The sequence below is a fragment of the Macrobrachium nipponense genome, chromosome 22 (genome assembly GCF_015104395.2).
Source record: "Macrobrachium nipponense isolate FS-2020 chromosome 22, ASM1510439v2, whole genome shotgun sequence".
Classification (NCBI taxonomy): domain Eukaryota; kingdom Metazoa; phylum Arthropoda; class Malacostraca; order Decapoda; family Palaemonidae; genus Macrobrachium; species Macrobrachium nipponense.
In genome coordinates, this window is record NC_087213.1 from 80878075 (window position 1) to 80905231 (window position 27157).

The following is a 27157-nucleotide window of genomic DNA, read 5'->3' on the forward strand; positions in this document are numbered from 1 at the left end:
AAGCACCACACACTACAAATCTTTTACAATGTTTTTTTATAAACCAGTAACATGTACTAATTTTTTGGACATTTCAAATCACTGATCAAGCTTTAAAAATTACTAATACTTGCCTAGAGTGCAACCAATACAACTGAATCCAAGGTATAGTAATCTCAAAATAAATTTCTAACTTCTATGTTTACTATTACATTACTAACCATTAATAAATACAAACTTCACATGAACTATTACTGCTATCCATCAAATACAACACCTTTTAATATGAAATTTCATTAACTTGTTGTCATTGTGGACATTTAAATTGCCTAAATTATTTAGTAGTTAAAGACTACTTGGAATTCACTTAAGCTTTGAGTGGTAACTAGAAAATAAATGTCTCCCAATTATTGTGAGATTTTCCACAAAATACAGAAATGGAAAGAAGGAAGGGGCGAGCTCAGTGTCAATCAGTATCAAGAAGTTGCATGGAATGCATGATGGAATACAGAATAGAATGCTTACCACAAAAGAGTTACACCCCATACCTATTACTTATGCATTGTTGAGTTGCTACATTGTTGGATGCCCATAAGTTGGGTGTAATGTTAACAGAAATCTATGAATGACAATCTGTACCACCTTACTAGACATAAAAAAAAAACAAAAAAACAAAGGAAATGGACTACTCGAAGAAGTACAGTGCACACTGTTTTTTGAGGGAGGGACTGAATTAGTGAAGTATAGAGCACAATTTAGTGATTGTGGGCCTCCTCAACCCTGACGCTGCCATCGCTCCTGGGGCTCGCTCGGCCTGTCCGAAGTCTTTGGCCACACCTGTGGACCAGCTCACCCTTTTGACGCCGCTACCTCGAGTTCTCCTCAGCTAACTGCTGCCACACCTGTGGGCCTCCTCTGCCTGCCAATACCGCTACCTGCAGGCCTGCTCAACCTGCCGATGCCGCGCTGGGAACATCCTCAGCCCAAACTACGCCAACGCCACACCTGGAAGTACCCACGGCCATCCCACGCCACCACCACAAACAATACAGCTCCCTCTGCAGTCTTGGTCACCCTCAGTCAACAGTACAGCCCCCAAGGCAACTGCCAGGGGAGGCATCCTGTTAGCCAGCAACTATGAAGGACTTGGCATTCGATGATGCCCCACAACATGTGTCACAAGGACACAAGGTCGCACCCTGCCTCCAAGATTTTTTCTTCCAATCATTATTCCATAATAACTGTCTTGGGGGAGTATTTGGAAGGACACACACACATATATATATATATATATATATATATATCCTTACAAATACTAACCCCCCCAAAGACAATTATGGAATAACGATTGGATGAAAAATATCTTGGAGGCAGGATGCGTCCTTGTGTCCTTGAGACACTTGCTGTGGGGCATCATATACGTATATACATATATACATTAATAAATATATGTATGTGTGTGCTTGTAGGGAATGAATATATCTATATTATATATATATATATAGATATATTATATATATATATATATATTATTAATATTAATATATATTTATATAGAATATATATATTGCGCTCAGTTGCCAATCCGGTGTCCGAAGTTCGAATCCCGGCTCGGCCAACGCGGAATCAGAGGAATTTATTTCTGGTGATAGAAATTAATTTCTCGAATAAGTGTGGTTCGGATCCCACAATAAGCTGTAGGTCCTGTTGCTAGGTGACCAATTGGTTCCTAGCTACGTGAAAATATCTAATACTTAGGGCCAGCCCTAGGAGAGCTGTTAATCAGCTCAGTGGGTCTGGTAAAACTAAGATATACTCAACTTATAATATAAATATACATAAATATATATATATATATATATATATATATATATATATATATATATATATAAATATATATATATATATATATATATATATATTATATATATATATATAATATATATATTTTATATATATATATATATATATATATATATACTATATAAAATAATAATATTATATATATATATTATATATATATTAATAATATATATACTATATATATATATATAATATATATACTTATATATATATATATATATATATATATATATTTATATATACATATGAAATATATACATACATATATATATATATATATATATATATATATATATATATATATATAATTACTATATATATATAATATAATTATATATATGTATATATTGTAATGTATATGTAGGTGTGTGTTTTGTGTGTATATATAATATAATAAGTATATTATATATATATATATAAATATATATAAGATTATATATAATTCTATATATATAATATATATATATATAATATAATATATATATTATATATATATATATAATAATATATAACACACAGAAGGTTACAAGCTGGTAACGTGATTCGGGATTGTTAGGTAGAAATATGGCAATAAATGACAATTACCCAAATATTATTTGGGTAATGGTTATTTACTGCCATATTTCTACCTAACAATCCTGAATTACTTTACCAGCTTGTACCTTATGTACCCTCCTGCCCCCAGCATCCCATCTTACCCCTGTCGATCATATGTCTTCCCTGGTGGTTAGGTATCCCATATCATCTACCAGAATTCAAACAGTAAATTTTATAATACAAGCTAAATTGACCAATTAACAATGAAATAGAACAATTTGGACCATTGAATACCTAACATAGCTGTGATTACCTGTAAATAAAGTGTATTGGTGTACAGGGTACAAGAAATACTGTACGTACATATGTAGTAAAATGTGGAACCTTTCCTTTCAAGTGAGAAGATCTCCGAAAGCGGAGACAGAGGACGACGACAAATGGCAGAAAACATGAACACTTAACTTTACGAGACACATTAAAAAATGGCAGAAAATATTAACACTAAACTTTACGAAACGCATTAAAAAATGGCAGAAAACATTAACACTTAACTTTACAAAAAACTTAAAACTTAAATTTCTTTTTTTGCCTTTATTTATTTTTTTTTCTTTTTTACACTAGGTTTTTTTATAAATTTCAATTTCTTCACCACTTACAATTTTCTGTTTTTTCGTATCACTTGGATCTTCCTGTTTGCTTACTACTAAAGGGCTCTTTAAAAAAATAACTATCCACAGAAGATTGCTTCTGCCTGCTTTTCAAAATGTTCCCGAAACGACTTGGGCAAACGTTATTGAACTGCGCAAGCATACGACCTGTGTAAGCCTTTTCGGGGTGTCTCTTTTCTCCAAATGATTGCACTTCACGAAAAGCAGCTAGAGCATCCTTAATTTCTGCCGTTATCATAGGGTCGTCCTCCTTGCCGCTGCTAGAGAATCTTCTTGAACGACGTTATGTTGCATGGCCTCCAACTTCTTCTGGTCATCCGTCGTAAGCTCCTCTTGGTGCTCCTCGAGAAGGTTCATTGATGTCGTCCTCGTCGATGACCAGCCCCATGGACTTGCCAAGTGCAACGAACTTGTCAAGATCTGGTTGCGAAACAGTTTCAGGATCGTCAACTGTTTCTGAATCTGCATCAGCTTCGTCCATGTTGAATCCCTCGAAGTCTCGGGTGGATACGGCATCAGGCCAGAGTTTCCTCCACGAAGAATTTAAGATTCGCCTCAAAACCTCCTGCCAAGCTTGATCGATGAGTCGGATGCATACGATGACATCGAAATGCTCCTTCCAAAATTCACGCAAAGTGAGGTTTGTGGTATCGGTGATGTCGAAACATCTCTTGAAAGGATGTTTTGTATACAGCTTATTGAAGTTCGATATCACTTACTGGTCCATGGGCTGGAGGAGAGGGGTGGTGTTAGGCGGAAGATAAAGAACCTTGATGAAAGAATACTCTGCTAGGATGTCTTCCTCGAGGACAGGCGGATGAGCAGGGGTATTGTCCAACAACAGCAGACATTTCAGAGGGAGGCGCTCCTCTTCCAAGAATTTCTTCACTGTCGGCCCGAAACACAGATTTACCCACTCAGTGAACAAAAGTCTCGTTACCCAGGCTTTTGCATTAGCCCTCCACATCACTGGAAGCTTCTCCTTTAGCACTTTGTGGGCCTTGAAGGCTCGAGGAGTCTCCTAATGATACACAAGTAGGGGCTTCACCTTACAATCCCCACTGGCATTCGAACGAAGTGCAAGCACAAGCCTGTCTTTCAAGGGCTTATGCCCGGGTAGCTTCTTCTCTTCCTCCGTGATGTATGTACGAGGCATTTTTTTCCAAAAAAGGCTAGTCTCTTCACAGTTGACGACTTGCTGAGAATTGTAGTTTCCTTGATCATCATCTTGTCGAACGTCTTAATAAAGGCTTCGGCCGCTTTCGTGTCGAGCTGGCAGCCTCCCCGTACCACACCACTGAATGGATGCCAGTCCGTTTACGGAATTTATCAAACCACCCCCAAGAAGCCTTGAAGTCTGGGGTTGCCGTTGATATCCCTTCTCCTCTGTTGTCTTCAGCCTGGGCAATCAGATCACCGAAAATAGCGCTGGCCTTGTGGCAGATGCCGTCTCGGTTATCGTATCACCAGTGATTTCTTTGTCTTTGATCCATACAAGAAACAGCCTCTCCATCTCATCATGCACGTGGCTCCTCTTGTTGGACAGAATAGTCACGCCCTTGGAAGGTGTAGCTGCTTTGATGGCTTCCCTCTGCTTAAGGATGGTGCCTATTGTTGACAGATTTCGGCCATATTCCTTAGCAATCACACTCAACCGCATGCAAGCTTCATACTTTTTAATTATCTCCATCTTTGTCTCCATGGAAAGCATCCTCTTCTTTCCGTGAACTTCAGCAACATTCTTGAGACCCATGCCTAATTAAGTTAAGTTCACACACCACACGATAAGTAACTTACTACGAAGAAAGCGAAATCACTAACACGAATTTATGTTAAACGAAATCTATATGAACGAACGAATTCCACGTGCATACGAACGCTGATGCGACGAAGTGCTCAAAGGACGCCTTTACGTAGAGGGATGATGGGACACATGCTGACCAATAGGAGAGCAGGATCTTACGGCAGTGACTAGCATCAGGAACTAATGGGAGAGCAGGAGGATGGTGGCGAGTCTACTCAGTTGGCGGAGCGAGTTTTAAAATTGTTCTCAGCAGTTCGGGCGAATCTCGGACTTTACCCTTTCGCAACCTGAATTATGTTAGTATACAGAAGCAAAAGAATCTTCGTCTTTGCTTTCGTAACTTGGATTTTTTGAAGTAGGGACTTTCGTATGTAGAGGTTCCACTAGTAGTACCTCAGGATAAAATTAATCCTTTCTCAGGCGGCCTTCGTAACCTGATTTTTTCGTATCTTGAACCACATCTTACATGTAAATTGCCTAATTCGTTCCAAGCCCTACAAAAACACCCCAGTAAATTATTTCCAGGGTTACAGCACATGTTCTAGGGTTAAGACGCCGATCCGACGGAAGAAAAATGACTCCAAATAGGCAAAATATTGTACATGCTTGAGTAATATTCAACTGCATGTAATGTTCAATCCCATTTTTACTTCATATATTAGGACTTTAACGTATGTCCCTTAACAATAAGCCTAGCCTATGTTAGCAGTTGCTACTGTAGCCTAGTCTATGATTCTGACATCTAAACCTAAGAAGCTAAAAGCTTAGAATATGCCAATAAAATGTATAAATAATCAGTATGTACTCATTTCAAATAATTATTAATTTATCATTAACTATAATACACAAACAAACAAAATAAGCTTCCAACCTTTTGTTTACATTCAGCACTGAGTACCGAATAATCGCCAAGCAACCAATTTTACCTAGCACACAGTTTAGTAATCATAAATTTTAATTATATCTCTTCAACTACTGAAACAACCAAACAGTATAATAACCATTCATTTCTATTCTTTATTCTATCTTTACCTAATGGAGATACCGAATTACTGACAGCTATGATGAAACATATAGTAATATTAAAACAGAAGAAGAATTCTAGAAAATATTTGTTGGCTTCGATGATAGCAGTCTGATTTATTTTATATTTTATGATATCTAATTCACTATTTTTTTCAATTAAATGTATTGCATGTACTCATTTCAAATAATTATTAAGTAACCATTAACTACAATAAAGATGGGAAAAAAAAAAAAGCTTCCAAGCTTTTGTTTACGTTCACACTACGAGTAGTGAACGATCGCCACGCAACCAATTTTACCTAGCACACAGTACAGTATGTAATAATAAATTTTCATTATCTATCTTCCACTCTGAAACTACCAAACAGTATAATAATCATTCATTTCTATTCCTTATTCTAGCTTTACCTAATTTTTTAAGTGTACTGCATGAATAAGTTTTTCAATTTACAGGATCCTTTTACCAATAGAATACATAGAGCACATGGGGTAGATGCTGACCAATAGGAGAGCAGGATCTTACGGCGGTGACTAGCATCAGGAAACAATGAGAAAGGAGGATGGTGGCGAGTCTACTCAGTTGGCGGTGCGCGAGTTTTAAAATTGTGTCTGGGCGAATCTCGGGACTATACAGCAACAACCTTTCGTAACCTGAACTATTTTCGTATGTAGAGCCAAAAAATCTTCATACTTGCTTTCGTAACTTTAATTTTTTGTAAGCTGGGACTTTCGTATGTTGAGGTACCACTGTACAAGTTACCTGGCCAGCAGGGGGGGGGGGGGGGGGGGGGGGGGGGCTTGCCCCCATATAGTAAGACTTACATGTACGTTACTAAACTAGACTATCCTAGAACATGTTACCTGGCCAGGGGGCTTCGCCGCCCATCAACACCCCCACCCCCCTAGAAAGAACACTCACATATAGGTTAGCATACTAACCTTACCAACCTAACCTAGTACAATGCGTTACCTGACAAAGAAATTGTTAAAGATAAGCTATGCATCCTAAAATGATGAACAGAAATAGACATACATAAATAATGGAAAGAAAAGGGAGTGACTTGTGTTGTGTAAACTGAAATGTTTGTAAATCGAAAAAATTACATATATGAATATATAATATTATATATTAAACTAATAATTTTCAATTGAAAAAATTGAATATAAATGAATATATAAATATATATTAAACTAATAATAAGCTAAAATTTTATCAATTTAATCTAATAATAAGGTAAAATTTTAACAAAGAAATAGTTATGGGTAAGCAATGCACTGTAAAATGATGAAACGAAACTAGAGTTTTCAATAATGGAAACAGAAGGGAGTGAATTGTGTACAAATCATGTATTATAAATCGCCAAGTAACCTCCAATTTGACGTCACTGATACACCCAAGTTATTGGAACGTCCTACCACTGCCTTCTAGTCCCAGCCCTAAGGCATTTACCAGGGCCTTCCCTCAATTGTAAGATAATATTGCAACATATATAGGACAAAATTAAGTGAGAACACACACTGCACACATTAAACAAATACTATGATAAACGGAACAGAAATAGAAGCTTGAAATAATATAACACGATTATAAAACAAATGAGGAAAAGGAATAAATGCAACTTATTGTATGAATCCTCCACCCCAAAAAAAATCCTCAACTCAGTCCTATTGCAATGTAGGGTTAATGTTGCAACATGATTGGTTAAATACATGTTCCCCCAAAATTCCACCACCATTTTGCTCACTTTGAGCTAGACTATGGCAGTTGAAGTTTTTTTTTATGCAGTTTAACCCCCTGAACAAGAATTTAAAGTAATATTTTTCGGCCGGCTGTAATTAACCCGTAGTTTACCTTTGAACTCTATCCTACGGTAAGGGGGACCAATGGAATGAGGGGTTTTGGGTGGGGTAAATGCCTTACAACTCTATCCTGCGGTAAGGGGGACCGATGGGAATGGGGGGGTTTGGGTGGGGTAAAACACTTGGGGGAAGGTTTTGTTGTGTTATTTCCTCTTATTTATGACATTTGAAACACGAGATACGAGCGGAAATAAGCGATAAATAAACCTATAATGGAGCTGTTACAGCCAAAATCCACCTATTACTACTACTGTTACGACGTCGAATCTTACCAAGCATGCACCATGTTATAGGGGAGCTTTTGTTTCAGACACCGATTCCAAAGTGAGAGAAATAATGGGGGTTTTAGGGGGGGGGGGGGTTACATGTATTTAACCAATCATGTTGCATTATTAACCCTACGTTGCAATAGGAACGAGTGGAGATTTGGGGGAGGGGTTCATGCATCAAGTTACATATATTCCCTTTTCCTCATTTGTTTTTTAATGTTATCCTCATTTGTTTTTTAATGTTATAATATTTCAAGTTTTTATTTCTGTACCGTTTATCATAGCATTTGTTTAATGTGTGCACTGACCAGTTCTCACTTCATAATGTTGCCCTATATATCTTACAATATTGCTACAATTGAGGGCAGGACCCTAAAATTGAAGGTTGCTTGGGGATATTCCATACATGAATTAGACATGATTTGTACACTGGTCACCTCCTTCTCTTTCCTATTTCACGGTTGGCTATTTTTGTTTCATAATTTTACAACACTTTTTTGCCCGTAACAATTTATTTGTTAAAATTTTTCCTTTTTATTAGAACATTTTCTAATCGATTTATAGACGTTTTAATTTAGACCATTCTCTCCCTTCCCTTTCCATTATTAACCTATGTCTATTTACGTTTCATCATTTTACAAGGCTTTCTCACCTATAACAATTTCTTTGTTAAAATTTTATTTATTATTAGAACATTTAAATTCATATAATATTGTCTTTCTTTACGGGGGGTACAGGGGAGAGCCCCGGTCTGGTAACACATTCTACTAAGTTAGGCTATCATTAGAACATTTACATTCATATAGTCTTCCTTTAAGGGGTATGCCCCCTGGTCAGGTAACACTTTCTGCTGGTTTAGTTTAGGTTAGGTTAGTATGCTAACCTATATGTTAGTCCTCCTTTAAGTTTTGTCTTTCTCTAAGGGGGGGTGGGTAGTAGTGGGGGGGGGGGGGTGGGGGGGGGGGCAGAACCCCTATCAAGTAACACTTCTGATAGGTTAAGTTGGTTAGGTTAGTATGCTAACCTTTATGTTAGTCTTCCCTTTGAGTTTGCTTTTCTTTAAGAGGGGGTACAGGGGGCAGAGCCACCCCGGTCAGGTAATACATTCTACTAGATTAGGTTGATTAGGTTAGTATGCTAACCTATGAGCTAAGTCTTCCTTTAAGCTCCGGCCCCCGGTCAGTTAACACATTCTATTAGGTTAGGTTAGGTTAGGTTAGTATGCTAACCTATATGTTAGTTTTCCTTCAAGTTGGTCTTTCTTTAAGGGGGGGAGGTAACACGTTCTACTAGGTTAAGTTAAGTTAGTATGGTAACCTATATGTTAGTGTTCCGTTAAGTTTTTTTTTTATAGGTCAAATATAAAAATTCTATCATTTACAGAAATAGACAGTGATGATAATAGTAATGAATAATCTTGAATCTTGATAACACTTCATTCCTTATTCCATGCGTTAACCTCCAACTTCTATCTATTTCATAATTCATACTTAAATATATGTAAATGTGTATATACATACATATATTTTTATGTATGTATGAATTCATAACTATTATATAAAATGGGTGCCACAATATTTCATTGCAATATTATTTCCTTTAATAATAATGAACAATATCTGGTTTTATAGATTTTTCGTATTGTCTGTCTGTTACAAGACCCTATTCGTGTTGGTTTTACTCAGAATTGTACTCCTTTTTTTTTTTTTTTTTTTTTTTTTTTTTTTTTTTTTTTTTTCCCCCCCCCCCCCCCCCCTCCCCCCCCCCCCCCCCCCCCCCCCCCCCAATACGGCATCAGTTTCACATACGTGTGAAATCACTTCCCTCAATAACCCGCCAACAACTCTTCTGACCAATCAAGAGACTTTATCATCAATGGACTGCTGATACCCAAATTGTGTTTTCATATTTTTAATAAGTATTCGCAATGTTAACACCCGACTCTCCACATCCTCAAAGTGACAATATTTTCACCTTTAATTGTGATAGTACTTCTGTTAGGTAATCCGGAAAACCTAACTTTAATGTTGGGGAAACCTATCTGTGTTCATGGTTCATTGGGTATTTGGCCGTATCTGATTCCAAGATTCAAGATACACTTTAAAGAATCGAAGACGAAAGTCCACACGTTCGTAAAGGCGTACCACCCACCTCTGTAAAGTAAAGTTCCCAAACTATACTTCTCTATTATTAGTTAGATCAATTGTGGTATGGTGTTACTAAGTGTTAGTAATTTTGAGGTAGACGTGTTAGTATTTGTTTGGTAGTTATTGTTATTCTCCATATCATTACCTAACAACCTCACGTCACTTAGCCAACTCGTATCTTCTGTGCTCCCCTCCCCGAGTGCTGCATCTTACCCTTAGTGAACATAGGGTTCCATGGTGGTTGCGGAATTCAAACATGGCAGCTTTGTTTACATTTCTCTGCCCCAATCGAACACTTCGATCAGTGATCAACTGAGTTAGTCTAAGGCAGTTGATGTTTTCCTATGTTATTTTACTTGCTTTACAAGAGTTTTAGGGAATATATTTTCCATTCTACTGTAACTCAACTATTATTTACCTTTGAATTCTATGTATCAGTACGTCACCCGTTGGTACCATCGTGCAGTCTTCAAACATAAATTACAGTTTAGTTACAGTTGGCCACATAAATATTAATTTCAAATCTTGTACAGCAAGTAAATTAACACAGGAAAATGTCAATTGCCAGTCTAGCTCCCTGCGGAATACTTATATAGAAATACCAAGATCCTCTGTAACATGGCACATGCATGGTAGCATTCGGCATTGTAACAGTAGTAAGTAGATTTTGCCTGTGACATGGCTATATTTTCAGTTTTATTTATTGCTTACTTCTGCTTGTATTTTGCATTCCAAATGTCACAAATAAAAGGAATTAATTCAATAACATGGCAAAAAATTCTAAGTGATTTACCTCACCCATAAACCCCCTTTCCCATCGGTCCCCCTTACCATAGGATAGAGTTGCATGGCACAATTCCCCCAGTGGTGTACCCCATCGAAAACCCCACATTCCCAAAGGGTCCCCCTTGCTGTAGGATAGAGTTCAAAGGTAAATTATAGGTTAATTACATCCACCAAACAAACACTAACGTTAAACCTATATATAGGTTAATTACATCCGCCAAACAAACACTAACCTTAAATTGTTAATAAGCTATAGGAAATTGTTAATAAACTATAGGAAATTGTTAATAAGCTATAGGAAATTATTAATAAACTATACGAAATAGTTAATAAGCTATAGGAAATTGTTAATAAGCTATAGGAAACTGCAATATCCAAGGAAATAACCGCCGTGTCTCTATTAATTAGATTAACCATTCTATATTCAACGCAACTCATATGCTGCCTCTCACACGGTTTTATGCACCACTCGTAACTGCAGACCACCTGATGAACAAGGAAAATAGGCCTACAATATTGGCAGTCAGCAAAGTTCAAGGTTTGAAGGAAGCACAGATAAATTCTATATTTCTTTATAAGATAATGCATCGTTGTGTGGACAGGCGGACACTGTACTGCTGCGGGGGACACTTTCCCAAAAAATAACTTTAGCACTTCCAGTATACTGACTTAGACGCCAGTCACACCCCAACCAGCGTGGAAACAACAGATCGAGACCTCTACTTTCCTCTCAAAGTACGTGAGTGTTTTTTTCAAGTCACAAAATAATGCCATAATTTCCAGATAAACAGAAGTTAATGAAAGTCTATCCACACGAAGTGCAAACTTACCTCAATGACACTTTCAAAATTTGACTCATAACACCTTACGTGCAGAAGATTGACGACATCTTGGTGTTTGCGGAGTCACTTGTGTCCATAAACTTAACATTTCCTATGCTAAATCCACACACGACTTATACCCATAGACGCTGGGACACTACTCACAACAATCTTGAACGACGAGATGTATCGACCCCCGGCCGGGAAAACATGTTGTTTGTTCCTAGTTAAAGACCAGAATAAGGTTATGAATTGCATATATTTATTACGTATTCATGATCATTCATTTGAAAATATTCGTTGTTGTAAAAGTAACCAGATTCCTGAAACAAATTTCATCTGTTTTGCTGTGATATAGCTACGATTTGCCAATTGTTTTTGTTTACCCTCTAAACTTGGATAAGACTTACAAAAAACCGTGGAAATAAGTGAATTTAGCGTATCTATTTGTAATACAGTGGAACCTCGAAATACGAAAGGCTCAACTTACGAAAAACTCGAGATACGAAAGCAAATACGAAAATTTATTTTGCTCTACATACAAAAATTGTTCAAGATACGAAAGGATGTTGCTGTAAAGTCCCGAGATTCGCCCAGACCACCGATAACAATTTTAAAACTCGCACGCCGTCAACTTAGTAGACTCGCCACCATCCTCCCACTCTCCCATTGGCTCCTGATGCTAGTCACTGCCATAAGATCCTGCTCTCCTATTGGTCAGCATCTCTCCCATGATCCCATCATGCATCGTACATAGCGGCGTGCTTTTTTGGCCACTTGGCGGCATTATCGGTATCGTAAGCATGCAGAATTCGTTTATTCTATACGATTTCCTTTATTAACGTAAATTCGTTAGTGATTTAGTTGTAGTACTATAGACCAAGAGCTAAGGCCCTTTGAACTAACCGAGAATGGCCAAAAGCGAGAGTGGTTGTTTCTAGGGTAAAAAAGTGTGCTGAATCCAAAAATGGGCATCTTACAAGTCCCTCATGGGACATATGCCTGTAAGACACCATTTACCATCATGACAGCTGTGACAGAGTTGCGACCAAATGTGACAACTTCAGGCGGAAGTGTCATTGATTAATGATACCTCTCCTATTCTGTCATTATAGTAACAACATTGTATAACTTTTAGATTAATGATCTATGTCCATTATTAACTCTTAAAGTTTAAATGTCCTCAAGAGGTCATTTAAAGTCGTCCGATGTCAAAGATAATTTAATGGAACTTGTTACATGGGAAAACCTAAGCAACATAATGAATAACCTTCCTATTAAATTAGAGTATTTATAAATCTTTTGAGATGGTTTCAACATTGTTCCATGATTCTTTTCCCTGTTTGGCAGACGTGTCTTGGAATTCCTTGGAGGAATGGCATATGGTTTAATCAATCTTTCCTGTCTTCAGAAATGATGCTGTGAAATCACAACCTGTTAATGCATGCAGCCCAGGAAGAGCCATACACAGGTTTCTTCCAAGATTTGAAGCAAAATTTGTGACATCTATAAATCTTCTAGTATTTTCCCATTCTGCCCTACATCCATCCATATATGTAGAGCTGTGTTATGGACATGATAAAGCAGGATCACAAGAATACCTGTGTCATCACATCTCACAATTAAATTGGCACCAGCATATGTTCTTTCAATATTTTAAAGATGTAACATAATACACGAGTTGGCCTCCTCATGACAACTCTCAAGATCACCAACTTTTTCCACACTAACATGACCATCAACCTCTTTGTAAAGGTAGTACTCTTTTACCAGTCTAAAATATATTTCATGACTGTGCAAGACAGAGGCATAGCCATTATCTTTCCCTTCCTTCACAAGAAAGCGCAGTAATGACTTCTTAAAGTTATTTCTCAGTGCTTGTTGTAGATCCTTTGAACGATGTTGCTCAGGGTCCTGTACAATGAGGCTGATTTCACCTCCAACGTTTCCACGTCTTCTATAGAGATTTACCATGATGTCCCTTGCAATTGCGCCATAAGTGGATGCTATACTCTCTCACGACTGTATTATGAACATTCCATGGATGTAGGTGTCACACTTGAAACTTTTCATTCTAGTATATACATAAATTTGGATTTGCTGCTTTTTATAACATTTCCAGCAATATGTGCTGGTGAAGTGACATTGGTACTGGTGGTAAAGGAAATTTCAAAATTTCACGAAGATCTAATTTCTCATTTAAGGGGGCCGGCCGGAACCCCTATATATGGTGGTACAGGGCGAAAAATGAAGTCATGAAAAAATTCATGGAGCTTCATATGGCAATTGAGAATACGTATACGAAATATTTCGTCAAAATTCCTCTTACTTTCGTAGTTATAGGGTAATTAGTTAACGTAACTCAATAAGCCTAAAACATTGATCCGTACAAGAAAATGCAATATTTCTTCTATTATCGTAAATTTTGATAATTATTGTCAAAGAAATTGGGAGAAATGGCATCTGTAGACATTCCCTGAGTCGAGAAGGGAGACTTCACTTCAGTCAACTACCAAGTCCAACCATCAGTGCGAGCACAAACTTCAAGTAGTCTACACATTCGATTTCACCTCTGACATTCGCTTGCTTTAATGTACGTTTAGCTATGTTTCGGCAAAAATTTCATCATGCCAACGAGGAAAAGACAAGGAAAACATCTCGCTAACATACAGACGAAGAAAAATCGCTCAAGTATTATTATTACAGAATATCATAATATATACGTAGTTAGTGAAGAGAGAGGGGAGGGTTGCTAGTAAGGGTTGCGTAGTAACGACCCCGTCTTGCCTGACGGCACACGTCACACTGTGCCCAAGGCTACGATCTTTGAGCAAAGAGATCTTCATTTATGATAAATAACAAAGTTTTGGTTTTTTAATACCCAAAATGGAATATGAAATTCATAATAATCATGATTTATCAAATTGTCTTTGTAAAAAGAGAGTACACCTTTGAGTTTCATCTCTGACATTCTCTTGCATTTACGTTTGTTTATCTTTGTTTCGGCAAGAATTTCATCGTGCCAAAGAGGAAAATACAAGGAAAACATCTCGCTAACATACAGAAGAAGAAAATTCGCTGTAATAAGCCGAGTTAGTGAAGGAGAGATAGAGAGAGAGAGAGGCGTAGGAAGGAGTGCCCCATCTTGCCTCACGCAGTGACCCAGGCTAAGATATATGAGCAAAGGGATCATCATTTATGATTAAAGTATGATAAATAAAATAGTTTTGGTTTATTAATACACAAAAAAGAAATATACATTCATAATAATCATTATTTATTAACATTGTCTTTATAGAAATACGAAGAAAAACTTTGAACGCCCGTATCTCAAAACTATACTTATTGACCTTCAAAATCTATCTTCTCACTTAGTTTTAAAGCTATAACATTGGAATTTGGTATATAACTCAGAAAGACATTATAGAACAATCAAATAGAGCCCTTTTTTCCAATTTCTGTTTCGTCTTTTTTTTTTTCTCCTGATTTATAGGGTTTATTTTTTTGCCAAAAAATTCATATCTAGCAAAAAAATGACTTTTGGAAAAAAACTCCTTATTCGATTGGAGGTCTACATCAGGTCTATATATGGTAGTAATCCTAGGTCTTAATATTAAATATCAAGGGAGGAGATAGAATTTTAAAAATGGTTAATTCCGGGATAAATCGCCCTAGCATCACAAAACCGAAGGTCAGAGGCGAAAATCATATGCGGTTTGGAGATGTCCCAAGTCACCTTATTAAGTGGTATGAATATCAAAGTCCTGTCCTTAAAAAATGGCATTAGCCGGCCAGCCCCCTAAAGCTAGGAACAAATTTACAAAACATATCTCTTGTCCCTTGGACTTCCCTAATCTTCATACCCTTGGTTGATATTTTGACCTTCATGGCCACATTACTTAGTAAACCATTTTACTTTGATGTTTAGGGATTGGTTTTTCAAACCTGTTGGGATCTGCAAAGCACTCACTGGTAAACTTATCACACCACTCTTTCCCTTTCTCCATGAGGTCTCCTTTTACATTGTCTGGTGCTGCTTTCCCAGTGCTTATGTGGTACAAATTTTCATCACCAAGAGCTTCTCCAAATGGATTCAGTGTGTCCTCTATTCCTCTTACTAGTTTTTGAAGGTCACTGTTATCTTGTTTGATATGACAGGGTTTCAGCTCTTGAGATGAGTGTTAGTTTTTGTTACACCTGATTTTTCAAGTTTTTGTCACCATCCATTTTCGATGGGCAGAGAATGACTGTGAGAAAGCCAATATACTTTCAGTCGTGATGCTGCATCACCATTTACAGTTTGCTCTAAAGGCATATCCAGGTCACTAGTACAACAGGTCCTACCAAACTGGAGAAATATATGCACAAGATCAATATGCAGAATCAAATACCTTGCAGTTGCTCCATGACATCCAGATCTTGTTTTGTTTGTGAACTGTTCATATTCATCCATAAGGGTTATATTATGTTGGTGTACTTTCTAGATTCCCCAAGTCAGCAGCCGAGTTCAAAGTATGCAACATTCCTTGTAGGTGTTCAGTTACTGCAACCATTGGTTTTAAGAAAGCTATGAAAATGCAACACCTGGAAAGCTGTAGCTAGCAGTGGATGTAGTCGTTTGCAGACGTTGAAGTATTTTCCGGCAATAAATACTCTAAGCGATCCAAGTGCCAAGACCTGTGTCCACAAGAATAAGGGGTCCTCCAGATTCATCTATGAAATATCCAAGTGAAGCAAAATAAGCCACCATGATGTGAAAAGTACCAGAGCATATGAGCATATCATCATATTTTGGAGATTCTTGGTCCTGTATCTCCATAATGGTTTTGCGATTGCCAGTTCGTAGGTCACTAGTGTGTATGTCTCGCCACACTCCTATGTAACATTGTGTGATTGTCTCATCGTTTCAGCAACCACATTCAGTCGTGTCGGGGCTGGATTTAAGTTCTCCATGTATCTGGCAACCTGGAATGGAAGTTTATCTTCTCTGATGCATGAATTCCAACTGGACCACATTGGTGTATCGTAAAATAGTTCACTTGACATTGCCCATTCTATATTTCTTCTTATCTGAATCAGGCATCTGAGTTTATTAACTTCTTCAACTGAATAGTTGAAGGTTGAGATATGAGGTTTCTTTGGATATGGAATTGGATCAACCATGTCAGTCAAACTTCAACTTTTTTTTTTTGCTTAAGTTTTTTTGGTGACATGTCAGCTTGTGTTGTATCTTTACCTGTTGGACTGGTGGTTGATATGTCTTTTTTAAGAACATTTTGGTAGCAAATGCCAAAGGTATCATGTAGTCCCTTTCCCTGAGAGGGCTTAGTGTTTTTCATCATAATTACCCCATGCTGTACCTGTTGAAAAACCAGGCTCTTGAACTATTATGGTACACACAAGAGTTTTTGCACTGCGCCCATTTGGTAATGAATGGAAACAAAAAATTCAATATACATTTTTTAAAACATTAATAATTCATTTAAAAGTTATAAAATGTTGTTACTAAAATGACAGAATAGGAAAGGTATCATTAATCAATGACAGTTCCGCCTGAAGTTGTCACTTTTGGTCGTAACTCTGTCACGGCCATCAGGATGGTAAATGGTGTCATACAGGCATATGTCCCACCAGGGACATGTAAGATGCCCATTTTTGGATTTAACAAACTTTTTTACCCTAGAAACAATCACTCTCGCTTTTGGCCATTCTCGGTTAGTTCAAAGGGCCTTAGCTCTTGGACTACTACTTTATTGTGTTGTGTGAGAACTTTACTTCGTACGTATACGTACTACATAACTTAATTACGTACAGTATATACGTAGTCATGGGTCCCAAGAAAGTTGAAGTAGGAAAAAAGAGGATGCTTTCTTTGGAGACAAAAATGGAGATAATGAAAAAGTAGGAAGCTGGCATGCGATTGAGTGTGATCGCCAAGGAATACAGCCGAAATCCGACGACAATAGGCACCATCCTTAAGCAGAAGGATGTCATCAAATCAGCTACACCTTCCAAGGGCGTGACTATTTTGTCTAGCAAGAGGAGCCACGTGCACGATGAGATGGAGAGGCTGCTTTTTGTCTGGATAAAAGACAAAGAAATCGCTGGCGATATGATAACTGAAATGGCAATCTGCCACAAGGCCAGCGCTATTTTTGGCGATTTGATTGCCCAGGCCGAAGACGACGGAGGAGGAGAAGAGACATCGACGCCAACCCCAGAGTTCAAGGCTTCTCATGGGTGGTTCGAAAAATTCTGTAAACGGACTGGCATCCATTCAGTGGTGCGGCATGGGGAGGCGGCCAGCTTGGACACGAAAGCGGCCAAAGCCTTTATTAAGACGTTCGACGAGATGACAATCAAGAAAAAAAAATGCCTTGTAAAAATGTACATCATGCAGGAAGGGAAGAAGCTACTCGGGCATAAGCCTATGGAAGACAGGCTTACGCTCGCACTTTGTTCCAACACCAGTGGGAATAGCAAGGTGAAGCCCCTACTTGTCTATCATTTGAAGACTCTTCGAGTCTTCCAGGCCCACAAAGTGCTAAAGGAGAAGCTTCCGGTGGAGGGCTAATGCGAAAGCCTGGGTAACAAGACTTTTGTTCACCGAGTGGGTAAATCTGTGTTTCGACCCGACAGTGAAGAAATTCTTGGAAGAGAAGCGCCTCCCTCTGAAATGTCTGCTGTTGTTGGACAATACCCCTGCTCACCCTCCTGGCCTTGATGAAGATATCCTAGTGGAGTATTCGTTTATCAAGGTTCTTAATCTTCCACCTAACAACACCCCTCTCATCCAGCCCATGGACCAGCAAGTGATATCGAACTTCAAGCAGCTGTACAAAACATCTTTTCAAGAGATGTTTCGACATCACCAATACCACAAACCTCTCGAGTGAATTTTGGAAGGAGCATTTCGATGTTGTGATATGCATCCAACTCATTGATCAAGCTTGGCAGGAGGTTTCGAGGCGAACCTTGAATTCTTCGTGGAGGAAACTCTGGCCTGATGCCGTATCCACCTGAGACTTCGAGGGATTCGACATGGGCGAAACTGGTGCTGCAGATTCAAGAACAGTTGACGATCCTGAAACTGTTTTGCAACCAGATCTTGACGAGATCGTTGCACTCAGCAAGTCCATGGGGCTGGTCGTCGACGAGGACGACATCAATGACCTTCTCAAGAACCACCAAGAGGAGCTTACAACGGATGACCTGAAGGAGTTGGAGGCCATGCAACATAACGTCGTTCAAGAAGAGTTCTCTAGCAGCGGCGAGGAGGAGGAGGAAGAGGACCCTATGACAACGGCAGAAATTAAGGATGCTCTAGCTGCTTTTCATAAAGTGCAATCATTTGTAGAAAACAGACACCCCCAAAAAGGCTTACACAGGTCGTATGCTTACGCAGTTCGATGACGTTTGCCTGAGTTGTTTCAGGAAAATTTTGAAAAGCAGGCTAAAGCAATCTTCCTTGGATAGTTATTTTTTAAAGAGGCCTTTAGTACTAGCAGGAGTAAGCAAAAAGGAAGATCCAACTGATACTACAAAAAAACAAAAGTTGAAAGTGGTGAAGAAATAGAAATTTTGAAAAAAAAAGTATAAAAAATAAAAAACAAATTGCACAAATCAAAGACAAAAAAAAAAAATTTATATAAGTTTTTTGTAAAGTTTAGTTTATGTTTCCTGAAATTTTTTAATGTTTAATATACAAAGTTTTCTGCCGTTTGTCCTCCTCCTCTGTCGCCCCTTTCAGAAATAGCCTTACTCGAAAGGTAAGGTTCCACATTTTACTACATACGTACAGTATTTCTTGTATACCATGTACACTAATACACTTTATTTACAGGTGCATACATATTAGTACTAGTACGTATTAAGTTAGGTACTGAATACTCCAAATTGTTGTAGTATTTCATTGTTTATTGGTCAATTTAGCTTTATTATAAAATTTACTGGGGTGTTTTTGTAGGGCTTGGAACGGATTAACCATTTTACATGTAAAATGCGGTTCAAGATACGAAAAGCTCACGATATGAAAGCCGTCTCGGAACGGATTAATTTCATATCTCGAGGTACCACTTATATAAATATACATACATATTAGAGCAATTTTATCACTATTGCATTACTATGACAGCTAGAATTCATGGAAACAGTTTGTAAAGGCATCGGCAATGGCAACGATGACTGGCATCCCTAGCATGCATTTAAGATTACATTTGTTTCAGCCATACAATTACTAAAAAATTAAAAACAAATTATTTCAGCCATACATTTATAAAAAAATTTGGTATTTCTAAGTAACGAGGACACGGCTGTTTTTACCTAGGAAATTGATTTTCCTAGAGTTTTAGTGCTTTTGATGAAAAAGTAGCAGTTATCTTGTGGGGGCAACTGTTATTTACATCATATTTCTACCAAACAATGATGGGGGACTTTGGGAATTTGGGGTTTTGGGTGGGAGACAACACACATGTACACAAGACTGCCATATCTGCATTCAGGTAAAGGCCGAGGGATACGCCGCCTTCAGGGAGCCATATGTTCCACGAGAGGGAGCAGCTGAGGGGAGGTGTGTCACTTGGGTTGGTGGGTGACAAGGTACGAGTTGGTATAAGGGGGTGGGGGTTGATTGTTAGGTAGAGAATTGGACATAAATAACAGTATCACAAGACTACTACTACATCATCAAAACACTAAATCTGTAGGAAAAATCAATTTCCAAGGAAAGAGCAGCTGTGTCCTCAATGTACTTAGAAGCGTGAAACCATCACTTACAACTGCCACGAATTACCAACATCAAGTTTCATTGTGCACTTAACAAGTTACGTGGACTGGGGTGATAGAATGACATCACTAAAGTCGCTCAGATAACTTGGTAGAATGGCATCACCAAAGTCCTTTAGATAACTCAAAAGTAATTTTTTTACCAAAATAACACTATTATACACCGAATACGAATTTACTAAATCGACAAAATTCTTCGACAACACACTATGTTTATAATGACGGAATAAAAGAATATTTACAATACCATAACCGATAATAGACTTTAAGCAAAGTCCCAGCAAACATAGATATATTGGACCAATTCTGGATTATTGAGGATATCCGACCATACTAATTGATAATGGAAAAACTGAATTAGACCATTGCCAAAATAATACTGCATTTCCAATGTTGGATAACACTGGATATGCAATTTTGGTTTGCTTATCTCTTTTCCAGTGTTGGATATCCTACTGTGGTTCGATTCATAAACAATACAGTTGGATCTTTTGAAGCGACTTTACAAAAATATTTGCATATCAGCAAAAAAAAAAAAAAAAAAAAAGTATCCTGAAAACAATTATTGACAACCATTGAAATTACACTAACTATCTATCTATATATATATTATATGTGTGTGTGTGTGTGTGTCAAATTTGACAAACAAGAAAGTATGACAAAAACAAAAATTTGCCAGATCGATGCCAATCTAGTTTGAAAAGTGCCACACAAACATTATATATATGTGCATTTGTGTGTGGCACTTTTCAAACTTGAATGGCATGCAAAATTGATTTGGTACATTTCTTTTAATTTGGCTTATTTTTGGCACATTTTTTTATGTTTGCCAAATTTGAAATTCTGTTAAACCTACTCAACTGAAACATTCCAAGACATTTATACTATGAAGAGGAATATACTTTTTGCTTTTATTTGCAGACCTTTTGAAAATAGGAAAGAATTTATAAAAGAATTATGGCATTAGAGAGAGAAAAAACTTTAACAAACACAGGATGAATAAAAAATAAGCAAGGAACCGTTTCAAAGACAAACCCTACCTAATACTACTACACTCATTTGGTGGTGTTCAACTTCAAAACTGTAAAGAACAACGTACATCAACGCTAACGTCCTCAGTCTCGAAAATGCAATACAACCGATCTGTTCTACGAGCACAAATCCATCGAGATCCCCAAGAAGAAATAAGCACCTGCTTTGGAAAATACTTGGCGCAAACAATGGAGGAATAAAAACAAGCAAGGGAGGAGCCGTTTCAAAAGCAAACTTGTTGGAGAATTTTGGCCACTTTTCATGAGAAACGCAAGCAACTCACTCTCAGCACTACACAATTTCCCTAAATCTAGCTGCGTGACCAGATTGGCAGCAGCAAATTGAAGATGTTCGGGATAAGACGCAGACACAGCCATGTTGGGAAGCCAGGAGAGACTGAGGTCACGAGGTCGTCAGCTGTTTTGGGTGGAACTACCTACCTTGGCGGAGGGATTATGGGCTGGGCAAACGATGTTGCGCAGCCTGGCCAACTAAACTGTAAACTAGCCCCTTTTTTTTCTTTTTGTAGGTGGAAACTTTGCTTTCGACTGTTCTAAAACATCTACAATGAACTCCACGTGTAGCAAGCTATCAGCATTTCTTTACTACCTATTCCTTCATCATTTGTAAGATTTAATTTTGCTGGTTATTCCTCAAATAGGTAGGGTAAACAAAAGCAGTCGATCCATCGCCATTGCGTGGCTCGGCCTTATTCACTCGATATTTAATTGGTGAAACAAGAATACAATTACATCTTTAAGCATACCATTTAAAATATTAAAGTTTCGTCAACATAATAGGATAAATGAGAGCCATATGAACTAAAATAAGCATGTGAGCTCTTCGTAAAATATGTTTTCAAGGCATTTTGAAATCCAATATGGCAGCAACTGTGTGACTTGCCGTTCGTAACCACAGACAATCCACCATCTTTCCTTTCCTTCCCAGCACTCATTTGAACAATGTTAGCATATATGTGTAACATTTATTGATCTTACTCAAGATTGCAGTTGTAATCAGCACAATAAAACAACATTTTATTGCCTATATTAGTGAAAGTATGAAACTTTTTATTCCTGGGTCATGGTTTGAACTGAAATTCATTTTTACCTTGTAATCGGTGGGTTTATCCTCACTGCCATCACAACAACTTATCCCAAGGAACTACAATTTTTAGTAGAAGAGGAAGAAGCATGCACTAGATAATTATTTAAATAAATAGTTAAACGGCAGTATAAGGTCATGAATTGCATAAATATTTTTACATATTCATGATTATTAATTTGAAAATATTGTTGTTGAAAAAGTAACTAGATTCCTGACTCAAATATCAACAGTTTTGCTTGTGACGGTACCTACGGAGCTCTTCAATTGTTTACCAGTGTTGTCAATTGGTATGTGTTTACCCTCCAAACTGGGTGTAAGACTTACACAAAACTGGGGAAATAAGTGAAATTAGCGTATCTATTTGCAGTATATAGCATATATATATATCTATATATATAATATTTATATATATATAGATATATATTATATACATACAAATTTACAGCAATTTTATCATTACTACATATGACAACTAGAATTCATGGAAACAGTTTGCAAATGCATTGGCACATGTGTGAAGCTCCACTACATTAGCAACGATGAGAGTCATTTGGCCGTCGCCTGCTCGTAAGTACTTCAGAAATATCAGTAATTTTTTTGGGTTCATTTAGTTGCAAAAACGGGATAATAGACATGAATTAATTAAACATTTTGAAGTAACAAAGTAAAGTTAAACTAAATAATGAGTAAAATAAACATTTAAGGGAATAATGCTTTGCACCTCATAAACCGTGTACTCATGTGCTGCCCATAACTGTGTTTGTGGCGTGAGTGCTTAGGAACCAGGAACCGCAACCGCAGCATAGTTCAAGTGCAATTTGGAGTGAGTCAGGACCAAAATGTGTATAATTACAATCAAACAGGCACTGTGGAGTTTCAGTTGTGATGGCAGTGAAGATAAAACCACCGATTGCAAGGTAAAAATGAATTTCAGTTCAAGCCATGACCCTGGGAACAAGTTTCATACTTTCACTAATATAGGCAACAAATTGTTGCAACAAAAATGTTGCTTTATTGTGCTGATTACAACTGCAATCTTGAGTAAGATCAATAAACGTTAATATATGCTAACGTTCAAATGAGTGCTGGGAAGGCTGGGAAAGATGCTGGATTGTCTGTGGTTACGAACGGCACGTCACGCACGCAGTTGCTGCCGAGTTGGATTTCAAAACTGCCTTGAAAATATATTTTACAAAGAGCTCACATGCTTATTTTAGTTCATATGGCGCTTTCATATATCACATTATGTTGACAACCTTCAATCTTTTGAATAGCATGCTTAAAGATGCAATTGTATCCATTTCACCAATTAAATATCGAGTGAATAAGGCCGAGCCACGCGGTGACGATGGATCGACTGCGGTTGTTTACCATGTAGGCAGGCTAGCCAGCTCTTGTGCAGAGCAGGCTCCAAAATCTACTTCATTTAGGCTTAGGTTTTCTGTACAGCATGGAGTTCATTTTCCATGTTATGGAGGTCAAGGTTAACACCTTGTAAAAATGCATTTACTTTTTCTAAATCCAAGACAATTGGAGTGATACAGTGGAAAGGAAACTAGACAAAATGCACCATTAGCCTATAGGCTAGGCCACCAAATGCACCACTAGCCTGGTTTAAATCCACTAACCACTTAGTTTGAACGCAAAACTTTGTAAAAAGTAGTTTGAAGGTACCACACTGCAAAAAAATGCACTTTTTGTGTGTTGATTCTGGTACCATCAAATTTTTGTCATTCTTACTAGAAACTTGTTACATCTCAAAGTTTTTTAAGCTTGTTAAAAGTAGTAGTTAAGTAATTTAAAGAACAGAGTATTTTATCTTTTTACTAAAGCTTTTATATCATTCATCCTTTTTATCAATTCGATATCAAAATTTTACTTTATATACCTGAACTTGGTCAATAGGATATGAATTTTCCTTTTTTCCTTTCAGATGCCTTGAAGTGTCTTGCTAATGGGTATACAGTGAAAACAATAGGGGTAGTTTACAGTTTAGTTGGCCAGGCCGCGCAACACCTTTTTGCCCAACCCATAACCACTCTGCCACAGTAAGTAGTTCACAGACCTGACCCTGCCTGAACATGCTTCGACCTCTCTGAGTTTCAAAACTTTCGCCAAAACAAACGGCCGTCATCTTGTTTGTATTCATTCGCCGATTACCTAGCAGACGTTCCCCTTGGCCAACTAAGCTGTAGGAGCTCCGTTGTTTATTATCAGTTTTTATAAGAATCCTACTAATTGTTGATTTTATGCTAGGCCACTTTTATTCATTTCTACCACCTTTACTGTGACGATACCCTTGGCCAGGCCGCGCAACACCTTCTGCCCGGCCCTTAATCTCTCTGCCAAGGTAAGTAGTTCCCTGACCCGACCCTGCTTCGACCCCAGTCTGCTCCTCAGTGTCAGCATATAAACAGTCATCATGTCCGCTTCTTCCACATTGTATCCCGCGCACGCCATTCCAGTTACTATACCAGACCTTGTGATTCTTTGCCATGACGAACGATCACTGCTCGTTAACCATCTTACGCCGATTGGACGTATTAAACGTCGAGTCAAAATGTCTCCCGTATGCCGATTGGACGTACCATACGTCGACTCAAAAAAGTTTTTTTTAAAATTCGCGGAAAAATACTTATAGGCCTACCAGCCGAAAACTTTTGAATCACGCGCCTTGGGGGATGCTGGGAGATCACGGATCAAGGCCTTGTTTTGTTTTGAAGCGTGACCCAAGTGCGCATGCGCGGAATCCTTCCTTCTCGCTCCAGCCAGCATCATCGTAGCATCATCCGTCAGCGATCTTTTGCCGCAATCGTGTTTGACTGAGCTTGTGCGAGACTTTGAACATTTGTGTTGGTACAGAACGTTCATAGAGATGTCTGACCGTCGTATGACACGCGAAAGGCGCGTTTTACCCGTCGGAAGGGATCGTGTTAGAAGAGTTTTGGACTTGGATGCTGGCGAAGGACCCAGCACCCAACCTGACCTCGCTCCTCAACGCCGTTCTGTGCGACCACGTGTCGATGAAAGTGCTTCGAATGTGTCTCATTTGCCGTTAGTAACCCCAAGGAAACATCGTGCCATCCTTAGGGGCATTCGTAGGAATTTGGGAGGGCTCAAACCAAGAGACATTGACGATTATTTATCGGAGCTCGATCGAGAGCATTTGGCAAGTCCTCATTTTGATGGCGGTTGGTCATCCAGTGACGAGGACATTACTCCCGATCATAGTGATGACGAGGATTATTTGCCCCCAATGTCCGTTCGAGGGTCACATCCCGAAAGTGAACTAGAATTTAGTAGTTATAGTGCTTATGAGGGGGAATCTGAGGAGGGGGAGGACGATGATTTAGGATCAAGTTTTGTTGGCGATGATGATGGGGATACAGAAAGCGAAGGCTTGAGTGAGGGAGATGGGCCAGTGAGGGGGGTTCGTGTGGGAAATCGTGCCCGCGCGCGTGCAGGGGCACGTAGAAGGTCGGATAGTCGTGCTAGCCTAGGGTCGTCCGAGAGCGACGATGGGTGGACAGAGGACCCCACACCACCTACCATGCATCCATTTACGGCAAATCCTGGGCTCACCGTACCTGTTCCCCTGACTGCTCTGGGTTTTGTTCAGCTTTTCCTTACGCGGGAATTGCTGGAGTACCTGGTAGCAGAGACGGTGGACTACGCCAGGTATTGCCGTGATGAACTACGCACGACATTATCTTATCACTGGCGAGGCTGCGACCTCCCTGACATGGCGCATTTTTTGGGGCTCCACGTTTTTTTTGGATTGATTCCTGCTGCCGACGTCAGGATGTATTGGAGGCGTAATTTTCTTTTATGTACGCCCTATGTGCCCGGCATTATGCCCCGTGATACTTTCCTGGCGTTGGACAGATATTTCAACGCCTTCAACCGAAGGGCCATACCCCGGAATAACTCTGATCGCCTCATTTTAGTGCGCCCAGTGTTGGAATATATTCGTGAACGCTGTAAAACTCTCGTGATTCCTGGAAAGAAACCTTTCTTTAGATGAGGGGATGATGCCTTACAAAGGACGTCTAAGCATCAAAGTGTATAACCCCAAGAAGCCGAAGAAATATGGCGTGAAATTTTTTTTTATTACCGAGGCCAACACTGGCTACGTCGTGGACTTTTCGGTGTATTCCGGGGTCTTCTCCACGATGCGTGAAACTGTTTTCGGGCTTGTGGATCGTTTCCGTAACCAGGGATACCACCTGTTTATGGATAATTATTATAACTCGGTATCCCTGGCCCAGGAACTGTATGATACAGGTGTTCACGTCAGTGGTTACCCTTCGGTTGGTGCGTGGGGCCCCGAATTCCCTCAAGAGGTACGCTAGCCATCAGCAACATCTGGCAAGAGGAGAGACACAGTGGCGGCGGAAGGGAGCTGTCTTCGTCATCTGTTGGAAGGGTGTCCGACTCGTCCCCATGATTACGACGAGCCATGAACCTGTCCAAG

General features: G+C 38.6%; 1 protein-coding gene across 2 annotated transcripts in view; it reads right to left on the reverse strand.

Moving 5' to 3' along the window:
* LOC135198822 (SET and MYND domain-containing protein 4-like) overlaps positions 1-27157 on the reverse strand; it is an 84886-nt gene that overhangs the window by 29973 nt on the left and 27756 nt on the right. The window contains exon 1 of one of the 2 annotated variants that reach the window (XM_064226793.1): positions 833-1207. The exons of the other annotated variant lie outside the window; for it this stretch is intronic. The gene's annotated coding sequence lies outside the window, so the exon portion shown is untranslated. Of the gene's footprint in view, positions 1-832; positions 1208-27157 lie in introns of those variants that run through there. 2 annotated transcript variants of the gene reach the window in all.